Source organism: Podarcis melisellensis, assembly GCF_964234715.1.
Source record: "Podarcis melisellensis genome assembly, chromosome: 3".
NCBI classification, from domain to species: Eukaryota; Metazoa; Chordata; class Lepidosauria; order Squamata; family Lacertidae; genus Podarcis; species Podarcis melisellensis.
In genome coordinates this window covers 76,064,117-76,084,540 of record NC_138530.1, presented here as the reverse complement: position 1 = coordinate 76,084,540, position 20,424 = coordinate 76,064,117, and the positions used below count along the sequence as shown (strand labels likewise).

General features: G+C 40.2%; 1 long non-coding RNA gene across 1 annotated transcript in view; it reads left to right on the top strand.

Annotated features, from left to right (window-relative positions):
- The window catches only part of LOC309366174, a 358,147-nt gene that overhangs the window by 16,975 nt on the left and 320,748 nt on the right, over positions 1 to 20,424 (top strand). Inside the window, exons 2-3 of the long non-coding RNA XR_014166546.1 lie at positions 3,602 to 3,686; positions 9,317 to 9,493. This is a non-coding gene — a long non-coding RNA (uncharacterized lncRNA). The remainder of the gene's footprint in view (positions 1 to 3,601; positions 3,687 to 9,316; positions 9,494 to 20,424) is intronic.

Below are 20,424 nucleotides of genomic sequence, written 5' to 3'. Positions count from 1 at the left end.
AGAAATCCTTACATGAATGGGACAACTTTATTGGATACAATTGGATTAGTCTGTGTTTGTACGAAAACCATAAAACAGAGCCTAGAAGTTCACCTGGATGGCTTTAGACACTGCCTTTCAGCCTACCTCACAATTTTCTTTTAAAGTTAGGATGGAGGTGGGCTTATCACATGCATTGTCCTGAATTCTTTGATGGAATGGTAGTGTGATGATGATAATTATTAATAAAAAGATTATTGAAGCAGTTAAACAGTTAACTGCTTCCCCATGCACCCTATGACTAAAGATGCTAAAGACAATGGATTTTAATGTAAAATTGGAGTTCTTGATTGAACTGTTTTCTTTCTTCTGTTCTTGTTTCCATGCATTCATTCACTTTGATTATCTCATTGAATGATTTTACTAATGAATGAGTTGGGATGTATTCAAGGAAGAAGACATTTAGTAATGGTAAACTACTACTATTTTAATTTAATTGTAGATTTCTAAAGATTCTACTAATGAGTATGTGAAACCTCTGCAAATATCTGACAAAAACTGTTGAAATCAACTATGCATTATTACGCAAAAACTGTTCAAATCAACTATGCATTATTATGAACTTGGCTATCTATTAAAATTCAAAAAACTCAACATGGAAGGGCAGTGCAAGTTAATCAAGCGCACAGCTTACACCAAAAAATACTTTTCAAACCTTGGAAAATAATGTATGGAGAGCAAAGGATTGTGTTGTTAGTCAACTAAACAAGAGGTGATCTGACAGTTGCAAAACTTTCTATTTCCCAGCAACACTTTTGGTTTTTGGTTTTGGTTTTGGAAGCAGTGATAATTCTGGCATGGTTCAGAATGAATTAGGAGTATTCTAAATAATGATTTTTAAAAGCCTAGTATGATTTTGATTAGTAGTCTGTTTTATTCCAAGGACACAAGTCAAGGTCAATGTTGCCCCAATAAAAGGGATATACTACAGCTTGCAGCTATAAATCACAGCTTTGCCTGAGAACTTGAGAGAATCATTGACAATGGCATGCTGACATTTAGGTTGTCTTTTCTTCATTTGCACTAATATATGCATGCAGGAGAAACTATAATCTATGAGTGAAATTTGCCTAAATAGAGTTTGAATTATAATAGTGACAGAGCTTATCTTAAAACTCCTTATTTAGAGTTAGAATTGTATTGATTAAAGCATATCTTAATCGTAAAACTAAGTCTAACATAACTCTTGGAGGAAAATACATCTGTTTCTTAAATCTCCACAGGGGAATCATACAGTGAAACAATGTTTTAAAACAGTAAATTCTGCATATAAATATTTGCTACACTTTGGTGGAGCAAATTTGTGTGACGCCCTCTCCTCTGCCTGGCAGGCATGCCCCATGGGTTTCAGTCATTGGTTGGTTTCTGACACCAATGCTGGGGAATGGAATTAGTTTGCCATGGAATTACACCAATTTGGACATCATTTAAAAAGAGATTCAACAAACACACAGAGGGTAAAGATATCAGTGAATGTCAAATATGATGACTACATTATGCCGCTACTATTAGATACAATCTACCTCTGAATATCAGTTGCTGAGGATCATGAGTAGGCATGTGGTTGGCCACTGTGAAAACAGATGGGCCTTTGGCAGGGGCAGACTTTGGTCTTTCAAATTTCAGTGGCGCCCTGTGTGCGGCTAAAATTTGTACCCTTTCCTTTTCAATTCACTGCATCATAATTTTGGCTTGGGATGTGGGTGGCGCTGTGGGTTAAACCACAGAGCCTAGGACTTGCTGAGCAGAAGGTCAGCGGTTTGAATCCCCGCGACGGGATGAGCTCCTGTTGTTTGGTCCCAGCTCCTGCCAACCTAGCAGTTCAAAAGCACGTTAAAGTGCAAGTAGATAAATAGGTAACGCTTCGGCGGGAAGCTAAATGGCGTTTCCGTGCGCTGATCTGGTTCGCCAGAAGCGGCTTAGTCGTGCTGGCCACATGACCTGGAAGCTGTATGCAGGCTCCTTCGGCCAATAAAGCGCGATGAGCGCCGCAACCCCAGAGTCGGTCACGACTGGACCTAATGGTCAGTGGTACCTTTACCTTTACCTACAGTAAGCTTGGTGCCCACTGTGACAGAACTTGTTGCGCCACACTAAATCTGTCTCTGTCTTTGGTCTCATCCGGCAGGGATTGTTTTGCATTCCTGTTTTTTCCTTGCAGCCCTTTCTTTCTCTGGCCATGAAAAAAATATAGCACATCATATTATGTGTCTCCTCCTCAGTTGAAGGTCTAGTGATCCTGCTATTATGTAACATGCAAATATCAATAGCAGATTATGACAGATTATCATTAAGTATGTGGCAGACTTGGAAAAAATGTAGAGTTGCTATTAAAGCTTGTTTATACTAATATATCAATTGGTGATTATGGTTTGCAATTTGCACATCCCTGGTTACACCTACCAAAACAAAGAGGCTGCCATCTTCCATTTTGCTGCCTGGCTGCATTCTTATCAAGGAGAAAGATTATGCTGATGTGTGGAAATACTTCAGTTGCCACAGGTTTTTTTGTGTGTGCCTTTGATTCCCTTAATCATGGACACAAAGTTGAACCAGAACCCAGCACTCAGCTGGAGGCTATCCGGAGCTTTCATTAGCTTTTTTACCCTTCATAATAAGAAATTCTGTATTGCTGAGCGTAAGAAACAAATGACCTTGAATTATCCTGAAATGTTGTTAATGCTTGTTCATATAACAAACAAGAATTACAGGAAACATTATGGTTGTTGCTATTCCTATGTTCTCATCAGGTATCTTTGTGGATGAAGGTCAAAATGGGGAAAGACAACAATGAAGGAACTAGTGAATGTAAAATCAAGTTATTTTCCAAATACTTTTATTCATGCCTGAAAAATATTTTATATAACTTGCCCCTTTCCATCAGCATGATCTTCACTGACACAAAGATGAAGTACGTTAACAAGGTAACACAGGTGATAATCTGGCATCTGAAATCATTCACACAAACAGAAAGCTTAAAAGCACATAAGTATTTGTTTGAGCTATTGTTGTCATCACAGCAAGTGTAAAGTCAGACGTAGTTTTTCACATTTAATAGTATAAGGTCTCCCTGCTGAAAACATGTACCAGATGCTGGCTTTCCTCAAGGTTAAATGTGATTATAGCATATACACACACAAATTGCAGGCAGAGATTAAATCACAAAATAATGAGATCCTCTCGGAAGGTAGCATACAACTGTGATTATCCTACCTTTGCCTCTAAGATATGCTTCTGTTTTAAATTCTTTCTGCAGAATATTCACTGTGAAAGGGAGTTTTATTGGGCTGCACTTGAAAGTTGATTGACTTTTTAAATAAACTGTAGGACAGTCCAACAGTTTCCCCCTATTATTATTTATCTGCAAGTAATTTTAATCTTGATATACATATTCACGTACTTAATTGACTTGGGACAGTGGTTCAGTTAAAATTAGGGCACTACAATAGGTTAAGTGCTACCTGCTGTATGGCTGAATTTTCTTATAAGAAAACATCTGATAACAGTTTGAAAGGGGATTCCTATTAAACAGGAGGAATAAGCATCTAATGCCGACTTTCAGATAAGTGACATCAGAACTCATTGGAAGGCTCAATCTAAACCGTGTCTGGGGGAAGTGCAGAGAGAGAAGGCTGAGCTCAGTGAAGGTAAGAAATGATTGGGGTGGAGGGTAAGGATCATCACACTGCTGATCAGTGGATTTGCTAGAATGAATTCTGATAAGAGCACATATCAACGCTTTGCAGCAGTTAAGAGCTGCTTGGCAAATGAAGTTACTTCTTGCCTCATGTTATCCTTGCACACAAAAATGGCCATAGTCACAGTTCTGGGATATGATGTCTGCATTTGTACATACTTCTGGTCCATGGTTTAGCATTACCGGGGTGAGCCACAGACAGCCTTAGTCCCACATACTTCTCTCTCCTCCTCTGGTACACTGGTGAGGAGGAGTTTGGAAGAATTTTCTTCCAGTTTAGACCAGCTGCAGGCCGGCATGACATCAGAACTCGGACAAACTGCAATTAGTCTCTCACCTTTGTATTAAGTTATTTAACAAATGCATATCTCACCTTTTAGAAAGCATTGCACAATCACATCAAGTTAAACAAGCCTCCAACAATAATGTATTTTAAAATTCCAGTAAAACACAGATCAGCACAAAATATGCATAGATAAAATAATAAAAATCGCCAACAGATAACACAAGTGGCCGAACTAAGTTTACGAAGACAAAGCTATGCCCAACTGTAAAAACAGGACGGGGAAATAAGTTTTCTACAGTGTGGTCCCACTAAGAGTGGTAAGTAGCAGAAAGAAGCCAAGATCAAATCATCAGTTTAAGAAACTGACTTGTTTTCTTAAAACCCAACCATCTATGTCTATTCAGTGATTTCTATCTCCAACTTTTAATTTAATTTAATGTATCTAAATTCATTCTGCATACTTACTTTCCTTTGGCTATAACACTGTAGATGCTGTGTGTCATTTAATCGCCCTCAGCCCAAGTCTCCATCTCAACTCATGCTTCTATCCTTGTAAGGAGCTTGCTTTGTCATTTAATCCAGTCTCCCCTTACTCTTTAGTCCCAGTGCATCATGGATTTGTAGTTATAATTATTTCATGAAACGCTTGGGTATAAAGAAATGTCTATACTATATGTTTATAATTTGACAGTTGGTATAATACCTGTATCTGGAGACCCAGAATTTTACTGGTGCACATCTGTTGGTTACTCTGTGAATCTTGGAGAAAACATATTAACCAATTAATGTATGCAAAACCCTTTGAAGATGTAAAGCCCTGTTAAAGAGCTAAGGGAGATGGCCAACTAAGCAACATGCATTTTATTAACTTATATTGCTAAATATTTTTAGTAGTCTCTTGAAATTTACGCTGCTGAATTTATATGAGAGAACAAACAACTAATAGGGTTATGGATGGAAGGGAAAAGGAAGATGTCACGAGTTTAGTATCTGAAAGCTGTTATAAGCCTTCTAGTTAGGTCACATTTTGGAGCAAAGTTGCTTGACAGGCGAATTGTTTATGAATATAATTAATGTAGTTCCGTTTTTAATAACTAGTTTGCTGTCAAGAGAGTTTATATGTGGATAAAATGTATGTGCTATAAAACTTTAATTTAACCAGGTGAGTACTTAATAATATTTCCTCGAAGTCTCAGTTGCTTTTTAAAAAAAAACAACAACCAAACCTTTTCAGTCTTCTTTTAGACAAAAATGCCCACCTTTGCTACTTGAAATCATGGTTGCCTTCATTTCTCCAAGAGATTATGGATGGGGACTGTCTCCAGGTATTATTATGCCTTGTTTGACTACAGAAATCAGCGTTAAGTGTTCTGAAGCTCACTCAAGCATTTTCCCAGGCACCTCCCATACACTCCTGGAGCAAGAACTGGATTTGTTAACACAGGCTTCCTCAACCTTGGCGCACCAGATGTTTTGAGACTACAATTCCCATCATCCCTGACCACTGGCTCCGCTAGCTAGGGATCATGGGAGTTGTAGGCCAAAAACATCTGGAGGGTCGAGGTTGAGGAAGCCTGTGTTAACAAAATGCATAGATTCCCACCCCCCCATGACTGTATCTGTTGGTACTTTTTTTTTTAAGGTGCCAGCTGATGTCAACAGGCAGGGAGTTCCAAAGTCTGCGACACTAAAAGATCTTACAAACGTGGAACAAGTTTTATGTGGTGCCTTTAACAGTGTCTTAATTCCTATTAACGTCTTAATTCCTGATATAGGGAGAATGGGGAAAAGATAGCCTGGGGAAAAGATAGCCTGGGTTTAGGACTTATTGGAAAAGGTTCCTAAGAGTTTTTTGTGGTATTTGGGCATTGGATTGACATTGCTTTGATTTTATACCGTTTACACAAATTCTTGCTTTCCCTGTGTGCAACCTTTGCCATTTGTAAGTCACCAGTTTCCTGCAAAGTCCACCATAAGAGTCCAGAATTCAGCTCTTCGATTTCCCACCTCTGAGGGAATAAAGTAGTATGAAACAATGATAGTAATGTTGGGCATATTTTGAGTCTGAGTAAATCTCCTAAAAAGTGGATATGTTGAAAATAGTTGCAATTCAGGATACGGTGGTAGTTAAAGTTACTTTCATGTTTGCAGAAGCTGAAAGTATTGTGTGTAACAATGAAGAAGAAGAGAAGAAGAGTTTGGATTTGATATCCCGCTTTATCACTACCCTAAGGAGTCTCAAAGCGGCTAACATTCTCCTTTCCCTTCCTCCCCCACAACAAACACTCTGTGAGGTGAGTGGGGCTGAGAGACTTCACAGAAGTGTGACTGGCCCAAGGTCACCCAACAGCTGCATGTGGAGGAGCGGAGACGCGAACCCGGTTCCCCAGATTACGAGACTACCGCTCTTAACCACTACACCACACTGTCTCTCAATGTAGTTTTAGTTGGTCAGATTTGGTCAGGACTCCCTCAGACCAAGACTACCACTGGTTAGAAATATTCAGAAATATGAATCTATTTATACTATGCTTATCTGGAAAATGTATAGCTTGAAAATAGGCACCTTGATTTACATTTATGAAGAATAAAGCATGTGTGCACTAAAGACGGAGACGGAGCAGCACTAAGAAATCTATTGTGGAAAGGATTTGAAGGCACTTAGTTGTACTCTTGAGAGTCCCATGGACTGCAAGAAGATCAAACCTATCCATTCTTAAGGAAATCAGCCCTGAGTGCTCACTGGAAGGACAGATTGTGAAGCTGAGGCTCCAATACTTTGACCACCTCATGAGAAGAGAAGACTCCCTGGAAAAGACCCTGATGTTGGGAAAGATGGAGGGCACAAGAAGAAGGGGAAACCAGAGGACGAGATGGTTTGATGGTGTTCTTAAAGCTACCAGCATGAGTTTGACTAAACTGCAGGAGGCAGTGGAAGGCAGGAGTGCAAGGCGTGCTCTGGTCCATGGGGTCATGAAGAGTCGGACACAACTACGGTAAACAACTAAACAACAACACTAAAGAGTCTTTATATATATATATATATATATATAATTTTATTTCCCGGGCAGCTCTCTAAGGGGCCTCCACTCCCTCCCTGCACTCTGACCCTCAGGAGTCATTTCTGATCTGCATTTGACTTCAGGAAGCAGGTTGATCTATTCTGAGTTGCTCTGTTCTCTGTCCACTTTTACTTGTGCTTCATGCCCACAACAGCTATGTTTCCCATCATGCAGTATTACGAGGAAGAAAAAGAAAAAAACATAACTCCCAGAAATTAATGAAATACGCAGGCATAGCAAAGGGATTAATCTTGCCAAATTGCAAACAAATCCATCCAGGGGCTTGAGGGCTGGGCACCTTTATTTTTATTTTTTGAAAAAGGAAGCATCTAACTTTTGGGAGGAACTGGATAACATTTGCAGCCTTGGTTCCCCTTTCTGAGAGCATGAACTCAACCAGATTTCAGAAGGATAGCTACCATGGCAGCAATTGCAGGTTGGAGTGCATAAAAAGGGGAATCGCTAAACCTCCCATAATGCTTTGTAGGCAATTGGCTTCAAAATTGCAGGCATGAGAGAGGTGCCCCGGATAACAAATCTGTCAAACTGCAGACAGATCGTTCCAGGGGCATTTGTGCTCTGCATCTTTAAAGTTGATTAGGAGAGTAGCAGACAGTGAATCACTTTCCTCCATATGATTCTGTTCCTGTTTATTTATCCCTCCCCCAATCCGCTGGGATCTGATAGCCATGGAAAAACTTCCCTCATTTTATGGAAAGCAAGACGTGTCCATTGCAAAGCAGCGTGTTGTTAAGTTTCGCTTATGGAAAGCTCCACCCTTTCCGCAGACCCAACTCCCACTAACTTTATGGCTAGTAAATGAGACATAGGTTTTCTCTGGCAACATATTATATGCACTTTATGTACTTGCATTTTTAAAAAACATATTGAGTTATGAAGTACAAGGAGGCACTCTGTGTGTGGCACACCTGCTTAAATATTTTTTGGAATTCGTAAGTTGTATCTACCACTGTGTATTTTTAGCGTCTCATAGATGTTTACATACGTATGCCAAAACATGTAACGAAGTTGATTCTCTGCCAAAACAAAAGCTGCCATTGTACCATCCAAATGGGCTACAGATTGTTGTGTCCTCCACTTCTGGTACAACTTCCATTCAAAAAGTATCAGCTGTTACCTGCATGCTCACAAGATCTTTCCTTGGCAGGAGACCAGCTGGCAGCAATGTGGGGGGCGCGGCGGAGAGATAAGAAGACAAGGCTTACTAAGGCAGGGGATCCCAAGTGCCCTGCGTTACTGGCATTGCTGATTACTCTGCAGATTCAGAAAACAACTGGGCTGAGGGTGAGAGAGCATAGAAAGAAAGCTCCCCCCTTTCTATTTTCTGTCTAGAAAAATAATCTTGGTGAGGCAGAATGTCTGACTGGTTAGGAACCACTTGAGAAACTGGGGCCTTGTCTCTACACCAAGGTTATATTTTACTGCCAATAACATATAGGAAAAAAAGTAATTGCTGCATAGTTAAGGACAGGCTTCCTCAACCTTGGCCCTCCATATGTTTTTGACCTACAACTCCCATGAGCCCTAGCTAGCAGGACCAGTGGTCAGGGATGATGGGAATTGTAGTCTCAAAACATCTAGAGGGCCAAGGTCGAGGAAGCCTGGCTAAGGATATGCCACTTTTAGGTGGCAATTCTATACCTACTTACTTGGAAGTAAGACCCATTGAACTCAATGGACTTATTTTCAAATTGACTTGTATCGGATTATGTTTTCATTTACCAAATTACTGGATTTTCATTTAGATGCCATGGAAAGCCATAAAAAGAAGCTGTTTTATAACCTGAAAAAGTTTACACCCCTGTTTCTTTCTTTTCCAGCAGAAGGGCAATATATATATATATATATATATATATATATATTTGCTTTCGTAGATTTTCACGGGTACAGGAATGCAGGTTTTGGTGTCCTCGGGTGTCTTCCCGTGTAAAAGTTGGGGTGTCTAGGCGACGTTTCGACGAGGTCTCACTCGTCATCTTCAGGCTGGTGCTTTCGGCTTCTTGTTACTGGAACAGAGCAGGATCTCAGTGTTTGAGTTCCTATAAATACTGTTGAGGGGGTGTGGTGTATAGCCTCCAATGTTCTGGGCAGAGAGGAAGTTCCCAGGCTAGTGTGCCTTTTCTTCTTTTGTTCCTTAATTACTTGAGGGATATCTTATATATTCATTTTTTAAAAAATATATATTGATGGATTCTTTGTTTTATATTTCAGAGCACTGAGCATATGGCCATTTCTGCCTGTGTTCACAGCTTTGCAGCAATGCCTGTCAACATCCACCAGAGAGCAGAGCAGCTCTAACACCCGGGTCTTTTATGCTTTGGAAATCAATGGAGACAGCTACACAGCCAGATCCTGGCCAAACAACATGGATTGCAGTTCATTTCAAAGGTCAGCGCATATTTAAACTTGCTTCATTACTTCCACCTTTATGCCTGAGATTTTCATTTTTTGAAAATCAGTTTACCTAGGTTCCTTTAGAGACAGAAAAAAAATGAAAGTGCTGAGTCCTATTTTCATTTGGAGATATCAAGCTTTTTATCAAATTATAGTGGTGGCGTTTCAGAATATTTCATATCTGATCAGAAAGAAAATCCAAAAATAATTTTCTCTTTCTTCAAGAGTCTTTGAGGCACTAGGACTGTTTTATTTATTACTTGATATCCGTGCACTAGTCAATCATTTTTGAATTCAGACAAGAAAATAGAATTCTTATTTTTAACAGTGTATTAAAAAAAAATCCTAAAAATGTGTACTGTTGAAATGCTGTAGGTTTTATTTCTAGCATAAAATTAGAGACCCACTTCTCATTCTGCTGAATGTATAATGTTGGTTTTAACCACAATAGATTATAATGAAGCTGTACATTTAAGAAAAGCATCTTACATTAGTTAATTATGGGCACTACACCTCCTGTGTATTTGTACAGCAACATTTATCTTTTAGCTTTCAGGCTCTTGGCTGCCTTGTATCATTGAGAACACTTCCATGTAGCTCTATTCCGAAATATTGGTGCTTTCACGTTGTGTGCCCATGCGTGTGTGGAGCATTTTTTAATGTTAATGTTTCATCTGAATATGATTCTAAAGAATGGATCACCTCTTTTGTTTATTAGCCCAATAGAACTGTTGCTCTGCTGTATAACTCAGTAACATTTACTGGAGGAGAAATAAGGACTTCGGGGACCTAATTTCAGATCTTGCAGTCCTTTTGTTTTCTATGAATATATGAAACAAACCTAAACATAAGTCTTCAAGTAGTAATTTTCTCTTCTGTGATGTGTTCAGCGACCATTGCTTTCTTCAATAAATTAATCCCCACAGCCTTCCCCGCAGAATTCTCATCTCTTATACCTCAAGAACTGCAGCATGATGAGAAGGAAGCCAGAAATGGCCTTCTTGAGGACATAGCCCTTGCAGGCAGCCCAACACGTAGTGCTGCCCATCTCTTCTTTCTGACACCCAATATAGTTCCCGTGTCAGGAGAAAAAGCATTGCTTAACGTCTTACAACCTTAAGCAGGGATAAGTCAACAACATGTGACATGATTGTCAAAACATCTACACTTGCTGCCCATCTGCTGCCGAGCCTGGTTCAAGGTTCTTGCATGGTTCAAGTCCTGAATGACTTAGATCCAGGATACCTTAGGGACTGCCTGGACTCTTATATCCCAGATCGATCACTGAAATCATCTGTAGGAATGTTGTTGGTTTTCCCCTGACTTGGCAAGGCTAATTTGACATCAAAGTAGAACCAAGCCTACAGTGTCACTGACCCAGTTTTGTGGAATGATTTTCCAGTTTCAGCAGGAATCTTTTATATTCAACTTTACATGCTTGCCGAAAAGTTGCCTTTGCTGCGAGGCTTATGCAAGCAATTAACACAAATAACCCATTTATTATGTATACAGTCATACCTTGGAAGTCGAACGGAATCCATTCTGGAAGGCTGTTCGACTTCCAAAATGCTCAAAAACCAAATTGTGGCTTCTGATTGGCTGCAGGAAGCTCCTGCATTTTTGTGGGGGGCAGGGTGGGAGATATACAGCAATTGACATAACCACGAATGCCAATACTTGATGTTCATTCTGGGAAGTTCATCCTAGCTTTTCCATGAGAAAAATTGTGTTCTGGCACAATCTATTTAACTATGCATTACAGTAATGATTCAGGACACTAAGCCTGCACTATATTTGATGAATAATGGTTCCAGAGTGGCTGGGGGTTACCACTCCAGTATTTTATGTTAATAAGGAAGACCTTGTAAGATGATAAAATTCCAGAAGAGATTTCCTTAGCCCCAGTTTTATACATGGTATCTAAGTGAAAGGACAGGATTTCTTAACCCCTGAATTTAACAAGTGCAGCATATGAATTCCTCCTAATGGGTCTATGTTTACTATGACTTCTTCAAAAAAGGAACTACTGTATAGCAGAATCCTTAAAACATAGCAGTTTTGACCTGTTCAACACACTGCCATTGTAGGTACTGTGTGCAAGACAATAGAAGAAATAAAACTGATGACTAAAATAGTTAATATCATCCTTATGCTTGTGGATTTCAGTTTGTTGTATGAGCAAGAGTTCCCGCTCTTAGCATTCGTACTTGAAGTATGAAGTAGCAGCCGCTGTGGTATTTAGAGCTTAGGGTCTTTAAGCCACAAGGAGCACTGGTGCAGACTTAAAGATTCAAATGTCATTAAGCTTAATATTTTTTCAAACTTCTTGTGGGCTTGTAATAAGCTTACTCTATGTGCTATATGATAAGACAGGATGAGGCTAGAACATGTATTTGACAAAATACCAAAAAGAGCTTTGGTAAAGTTGCTATAGCTAAGACGCCTTATGGCTAGTAGGGACTGCATTTGTATTTATTTATTTTAGGCTACAGCAAAAAAATGGCAGATGATTCACACATGATTCATTCTTTCTCTCTCTCCACATGAGTAGCCTTGACATTCCGTGGATTATGGTGGCCATGGGACTTATTATTTAAAGGGGAAGGGATAGCCCTCAATTTAAAGGAGTCCTCTGTTTGAAAGACTGTCTGTTCCAAGCCTAGTTTACAAAAAATGAAGTTAGAAGACAGAGCAGGGCCTTGAAGCTGCCCATCAACTGAGCAGCGAGCTAAGGAGGCACACAGACCAACCGGTCACCCAGTCTTCCAGACTATGGGGATATATACTATATTTCTATTTAGCTTATAGTAATTATCACTAAATTTGTACTTATAAGTAAAAGTAGCATATTTTGGGCATATATCTTTTTGGGCTGTGCTTTAGTGTCTACTCTGCTTTGAATGCATGTGTGCATGAAGAAATGTAACATGAACTGGGCAATCACAGAGACGGCCAGCAAAAATTTCCGAGTGACTTCTGAACTTGGTGAAGGTTTCTTGACCCACTTCCAGAGAAATGAAGCCATAAAGTGTTCCATGAATGGCTGACAGGCCCCATGGAAATCAGCACTTCATTATTAATAGTACCAGTCATAAGCAAGTAGAATCAGTGGTGATCCAGATCTTCCACCACCTTCTGAGAGCGTCCATTTCACTGTTGAACAGCTCTTACTGTCAGAAAATTCTTCCTGGTCAGAATCTGCTTACCTGAAGCTATTGGTTTGAGTCCTACCCTCCGAGAAAACAAGCTTGTTTCATCTTCCATGTGACAGCACTTGAGATATTTGAAGATAGCTATCTTCAAATCTCAGTCTCCTCTTTTCCAGGCTAAACATCCCCAGCTTCTTCAACCGTTCCTCATAAGGCTTGGTTTCCAGGCTCTTGGTCATCTTGGCCTATGCACAATAGGCTTCTGACAGTGAGGAAATTCTAATGGGGCTTTTGGATGTTTTCTACCCGAATGCACAAGTGGGATTTGTGTGTGTTTTTGAAGATTAATGAATTTAGCTCTGAGGAGAGGAATTCTATAACTGGAAGAAGATTATTTTCCACAACCTTAAGATGGAACTTAAGTTTTGGGGTGATAAGGAGGTTTACATTGCCTCCAACCACTAAGTAATGCTACTCAATCTCGCTTCTATTTGCCCATTATATAGTTTAACACATAAAATAAAGCTGAAGGTTTGTTACTGTAAATAATGCCATTTCTCTTCATTTCTGCTCTCTGTCTTTCAAGGGACCCATGTGTTTTCTTGTGGGAGACTGATGTGTTACGCTGATTTTATCATTTCAAAAAATTAGAGGGAACATCTATTATAGTTTCTTGGTCTCAATACCCCTGGTGCATCCTAGCAGAGGCTAAGTCTAATTAAGGCTGCATAACATTGCTTGCACTCCACCTTAATAATATTACAAAGCACAGACTATATATTATTCCCAAATCACCATCCTCCCTACCGTTTTATTTAACATCCAGTCTTGAAGAAGAATTCCAGAGTACTCAAAAGATTGCTTTTGAAAGCGACATTTTTGATGATCCTAATAATGATATTATCCTATTGTGACTTTCTGAAGTTTTTCCAAACATGACCTGTGTATCTTTAGATATAGTAGCAGATAACACCCGCCACCCCGAATTGCATAGTTTTTATGGCTATGGGCTTGAAGGCCCAACTAGATGTGAATTTAATTATATGGATGCAATTAATGTGTATGCTTTTTGTTATGTAAAAAAAGCAGCCGTGGGGTAGTCTAAGCAGCCTTGGGGCTGTGGAAATGGGGAGAGGAAGGCTAACTTTTTCTCTGCCTGCATCAGGCTCAACAAACATGGCCGATTGAAGCTGCTGTTTATATTTCAAGGAAGCTTCCATTGGTGCCAATGGGAGCCTTGTTTTTCTGCTTGGCAGTCACATTAGATAAATAATGGAAGCTATTATATTGTGGATCTCAGAAGGATTTTTTTTAGATGCTCAGCTATAAGCTTGCTACTACAAGCTGCATTTTCTTGCCATCTTGTCTTAACTGGGTACATAAGGCTGTTGTGGTGGTCTACATGTATTACACATTATTGTTGTTTAGTCATTTAGTCGTGTCCGACTCTTCGTGACCTCATGGACCAGAGCACGCCAGGCACTCCTGTCTTCCACTGCCTCCTGCAGTTTGGTCAAGCTCATGCTGGTAGCTTCGAGAACACTGTCCAACCATCTCGTCCTCTGCCATCCCCTTCTCTTTGTGCCCTTGTGTAATAATGTGTAATATTACACATTACATTGTTATAACTTTATACAGGCATTCAGCTAAGACCACTCCGCAACAGACAAAAGATTGTAAATTCTTTATTGACATTATCTTTTGGCCAGTAATACAGAAACTGCAGTTCCAGTTTCACAAGTTAGCATTATTAATACAATGTTCAAAATGACATTTAATAGTAATAATTGTTCATGATTTATTTTAATGTCATCTCTTGTGCATCATTGTATCTACATCTTAAGAAAGAATTATGGAAAAGAAAGATATCTGCAAGGCAGACTATGTTGTTTACCACATGAGTTTCAAACATGTGGTCCTTTTTCACTTCTCTCTGGAAAGTACAGATAGTGCGGTCACCTGTCACAATTTGAGAGGATTGCTATTCCACAGAGAATGGACAGGGGCACACAAAGCCGTGCTCCATGTTACTGCAGAATTAGTTTCTGAGATCTTTGGAACTTTACAGTAGAAACTTTCTAGCAGACTGCATCAAAGGGATAAGGAGATCTCTCATGTAACCTGTTCCTGAGCTGCAGAGGACCTTATATGTTAGCAATAGCACCTTGAATCTGACCTGGTAGCAGACTGGAAGACAGTGCAAATCCCACAAGTAGTCTGTTAAATGCACAAGCAAAACTAGCTGCTGTGTTCTGCAGCTTCTGGGTAGCCTCAAACAGAACGCATTACAGGAATCCAATTGTAAGGTTACCAGAGCATGGTCCAGCTGTCCTAATCCAGGAATTGCTGTAGCTGTATTACCAACCAACGTTCTTAATTTATGAATTCAACCACTAGTGAATTAGACCTCCTCTAGTCCACTTGGTTTTCATGCATTGTTTCAGGAGTGTCACGGTTGTTCTCAGGATCAGATGAGATTAATAGAAAAAATAGCTGGCTGTCCTCAGCATTTTGCCATCACTGCCCATGAAAAAAATGGGTGTATTATGAACAAGGTTCAAATGATTCATTGTATAACTGGAAGATGAAGGACTTTTCAATCACTTTTGGACAAGAATTCAAAATTTTAGGTATTAGCTATCATGCCGTCTTCCAACCCTTGATTTCCTTAAGCTGTGCATGCTCGTTTCTTTCAGCCTTGCCTTGTAGTTTAAACATTTAATCCCATATTTACTACTCTTCCTCTTCCTCCTCAGGACATTCTTTTTTCTCATTAGGACAACAATAAAGGTCCAGAATCAAAAGCTCCAAAGAATGTATCAAATATTCTATTTGTGCACCAATTCCTGAGTGTTCATTTGGATGCAGAAGCTCCCATGTTCAGCCCTGAAATCTAAGGTTGGGAGAATCTCCCCTGGAGACCTATTGACCAACGGAGTGGACACTACAGTGGTAGCTCGGGTTAAGTACTTAATTTGTTCCGGAGGTCCATTCTTAACCTGAAACTGTTCTTAACTTGAAGACCACTTTAGCTAATGGGGCTTCCTGCTGCTGCTGCACCGCCAGATCATGATTTCTGTTCTCACCCTGAAGCAAAGTTCTTAACCCGAGGTACTATTTCTGGGTTAGTGGAGTACATAATTTGAAGCATCTGTAACCTGAGGTACCACTGTACTGGTCTGGAGGGGCTGGAGGCCTACCTCAGTATAAGGCAATGGATAATAACATACAGTATATATGCGCTCCACCACTACCACCCCAGCAAAATACAGCTAAATAGAATCCAATTTTTGTCCATTTCCTACTTAAGCATATTGTGTAAGCAAGAATCTCAAAAACAAACACACAAAGTGGTCTCATGGGATCTAATTCGCTATGTGGTATGAGTATGATGGCTAGTAATGTCTGCTCTTGTTTACAGTATGCAAAGTGCTCTATTATTTTTTATCTCATTTATATTTGCAACAACCCTGTTTGGTATATATACAATCTCTTGCCTGATTCTTATTAATTCAGGGGAATCCCACTGGTTTTCTGTGACCTTACAGCCCATTGGGGGGGGGAGGGGGGAATTGGCACAGCCTTGTTTGAGGCTGCCCAGAAAGCGCCTTGGCTGAATAACCTTGGTTGCGTCTTCCATAGGCAAACTTAAAGTTTTGCCTATTGCAGAACGTTGATGCCGGACACTGGTAGGCACATAGGAGTATTCAGTGCTGTGTGTGCTTTTTCTAATAGAAAAAAAATAGGTGCTGGTACTCACCATGAAGTTGTTACACTAAGTGCCACATTTTTAACATTTGGGGGGAAAGTACCATTGAGTACCCTCAGGAAAAAAGAACTGACGGTACTCCTAACTCATTATTGCGGGCAAAAGTCAATATTGTCCAGACTATGCATATACCCCAGAGCTTCAGATGAATATTTCTGGTGCGTTTTTTTGTGTGTGTATCTGCTGCGGCGTACGTATGTGTGTGTGTGTTTGCGCTGCGCTGGCCCGCACCTGTCCGTTTGTCAGCTTGCGCTTCGTTTGGCGGCTCGCACAGCTTCATCTGCCCTCTGCACATGTGATTAAATATTAATTAGGCTTCTAATATAAGCAAGTGAGTTCACAGGCCCAAGCGCCACATACATAATGCATGAGGTACCCGAAGGCTCAGCCTGAAAAGCTGATTGGCCACCTTGGATTTGTATAATTATGAAGTTTCATTATTAACAGTGGAGGCAGTGGAGAGATTTGCCTAGCTTGAGGGACTTTGAAAGCATAAGCTGTCTCATTAGGGAAAAGGGGAATAAGGCATAATATGCAAACTTGTTAGCAGGAGGGGGAGGGAGGGGGGAAAAATAAAAATTAAGCCCCGTTCTTTAACAGGAGCATTGTGTGTGTATGTGTGCGGGTATATATTAAAAAATAATTTAAGATGGCGGGGAAAACCTGAAATTCAAATATAAGAGTTTGCCTGCTCTGCCTTTCACCACTTTCCTTTTATTCGGGAGGCTCTTTTTTGCTTCAAAGCATTTACGCTTCATATATAACAATCTTTAATATTTTACTGAAAAATCCACAGGTAGCTTAATAGGTTCAGCAAAGTGAGAGGTGTGGAGGTGTGAGAGAATGAAGACCGTCCAGGGTTCTTGCTAGAATGTGTGTTGTGCATGCAATTAAATCTCAAGGTCAAACAATTTACAGACAATTACTTTTCTAACATCTCCAGAAATGCCTGCTTACACGTCTTTAATTTTAAATGATACTGATATTCCAATTCTCCCCAAAGGTTAATGCTGACTAAATCCAGCTGTGACCTGACACGATGCGACAGCACACTGCCTAATTATCCTCTGGATAGTCATTTACTTTAAACCATTAAAGGAATAGGCTGAGAAGATGATTTAGAACTCTGGAAGAGAGAAAAAACCCCTGTTACTCTGACTTTTTTCTTCTTCTTGAAGCTAGGATGGGCTGGAAAATAAAAATAAAAATCTTGCTAAATGTTAGCCATTTGCTTGTGATAACAGAAAATTGTCCATCCTGCTTTCTCTCCCCTCCTCCACTTGAAAAAAAAAGAAGGCAGGTTAAATTGCTAACTAGTTCATTTTATCCATTGCCGGTGGCTTGGCACTAAATGTCAGTGACAAATTTTGTACTTGTCTTGAAGAATGAATTAAGTTATGCACAAAAGCTATAGTGCTCTTTTTAAGATGAGTGAATTGCAAAGAAAGTGGGGGGAGTTGCTCTTTTGGGGAAAAAAAAGATTATATCGATTAAAGGCCTTTTCTATTGTAATGGAAGATAGGTAGTGGTTTAAGATAATTCTAAGAGTTACCTCCCACGGAGGCTGCAGTCCTTTGCTAGAAATTTCTCTAAGAGCTCTCATGTCACTTCATATAGCATGATTATTATCATAAGGCCATTTGTGATGGTAAGGAAAAAACAATTACAGAAGGCAACAACAATTATTGATTGACTAAAGTAAAACTTGCTCCCTTCCATTCAAAGAGGTCAGCTTTTTACTACTATTAGGTAAAACTTTTTTACCACACACACAGTGTGTGTGTGTGTGTGTGTGTGTGTGTGATAACAATTTGCAATACAGTATTGCCTGATAAGGAAGAATAATTTATCCAACAATTTGTATTTGAAGAATCTAACAGAGACTTCATAATCCATCCAGCTCTTACCTGTTGGGAGCGGTTATCCCCTTTCATTTATGAGTCAACAAAATATCAAATTACACATGTTAACATCACATCAATTAATGTGCTCTAGCTGTCCCTTTGAATAAGTCTCTACCTGCCCTCATTTAGCAGTTATAACTTTTCTGGTGAGTCATCAGTGCCACAAACTCTGTAAATTTGCTGCAGTGTTGCACTCTCCATGTGGAACACCAACACTCTACATTAGGGCTGTAACATTTCAAACACTTACTGAAAAATGATTCTTAGAATAGGCTTAATAAAGTTTCAATACTAACTTCTTATCCTCAGGAAAAGAAAATCCTCCTTCACATCCTTCAAGTTTCAAGAATTCTCTCTAGACCCAAGGACCCATTTTCTACTGTCACCGCTTGTCCCAGCAGAAGCTGCCTTAGAAGATACATAAAGCATACACTCAAAGGTGGCTTCTGATTGGTGGAGCAGAAGGCAAAAAAGCCATCAGTAGGCGGGACCAGAGCTAATGATAGGCAGAGCCAACTAATTCCACTTTTGTCCTCCCTCTTCCTGCCTACTGAGTTGCACAAGGGCAAAATTGAAGCCAAGAAGGAGAAAGCTGACAGTTAATGCCCTTCTTCTGACTGGATGCAAGTAAGAAGGCAGGCAGGTGAGAGCTGGTTGAGGATAGACTAATGCTGGTGAGGCACCACCCAATTTGCCTCAATGGACCAGTCTCCAATGTTTGGGTGCTTGGTACCATGAATACCAAACACATGAAGGATTCTCCAAGAGTGCACCCTTATAGATCTGCCCCTAGCCTCTGCTAAGCCATGTCACCCAGCTGACATGGGATCTGCATTAGTCTGAAGGTGGTCAACTCATGTACAAATGTATTCAAGCAGGGCTCCCCTCCACAGGGGTGACAACATTTTTTGGTCAGGGCTTGCATTGCTGTGGAAGAACCTAAGCATGAATAATACCAGTCAAGCCCCTTAGATGAAGCATGTTAGCATTTAGGACACCAAAACCTGCATTCCTGTACCCGTGAAAATCTACGAAAGCATATATATATATATATATATATATATATATGCAGGTTTTGGTGTCCTCGGGTGTCTTCCCGTGTAAAAGTTGGGGTGTCTAGGCGACGTTTCGACGAGGTCTCACTCGTCATCTTCAGGCTGGTGCTTTCGGCTTCTTGTTACTGGAACAGAGCAGGATCTCAGTGTTTGAGTTCCTATAAATACTGTTGAGGGGGTGTGGTGTATAGCCTCCAATGTTCTGGGCAGAGAGGAAGTTCCCAGGCTAGTGTGCCTTTTCTTCTTTTGTTCCTTAATTACTTGAGGGATATCTTGAGTGATTTCTTGAGTGATATCCTGAGTACCACTTAGGTGGGTCATTAGGTGTGGATTAGTTGCTAAAGTCTTTGTGTCTTGACCTCTTGAACTTTGTGAAGAGTTTTTCTGAGAAGATGGCTGTACTGCACTTAGTTGTGCTCTGGCTTGGCTTCGTGTATAGGGGCGAGCTGTGGTTTTGTGGCCTGTGTCAGCCAGATCTGTGTAGGGATTGCAGGGGGGTGCAGCATCCGGAGGTGCCACCATGGTTTGGCTACTGGATGGTGTCTGTAATTTATCTGTGGAGAGGGTCTGGGTTTGGGTCTGGTGTGGTTGATTGGTGATGGCGTTCTGTGTGCCTCTGGATCTGGTGTCAGTTTTTGTGGGGAGGGCTAATTTCCAGATGTCTGGCAAGCGGGATGTGTCGTCACGCTTGTTCATGTTGTGAGGGTGTTTCTCTATCTCGATGGCTTCCATGATTATTCTCTTGTGGTGATGTTCCATGTTAAAGAGCAATTTGGAATCTGCAAAATTAATTTCGTGTCCTGTTTCTTTCATGTGTTGGAAAAGAGAGGAAGTTTTTTCTTCTTTTTTGACGGCATTCTTGTGTTCTGCGATACGTGCATTTATTCGTCTGTTTGTTTGTCCAATGTACGTGGCTGGGCAGACTTTGCAGGGTATTTCATAGACCCCTTGGTTTTCCAACTGGATTTTATCCTTTATTGCCAATGGATACCAGCAAAACAGGGTTACGAAGCTAATCCAAAAAGAAACACCCCCCAAAAACCAAGAC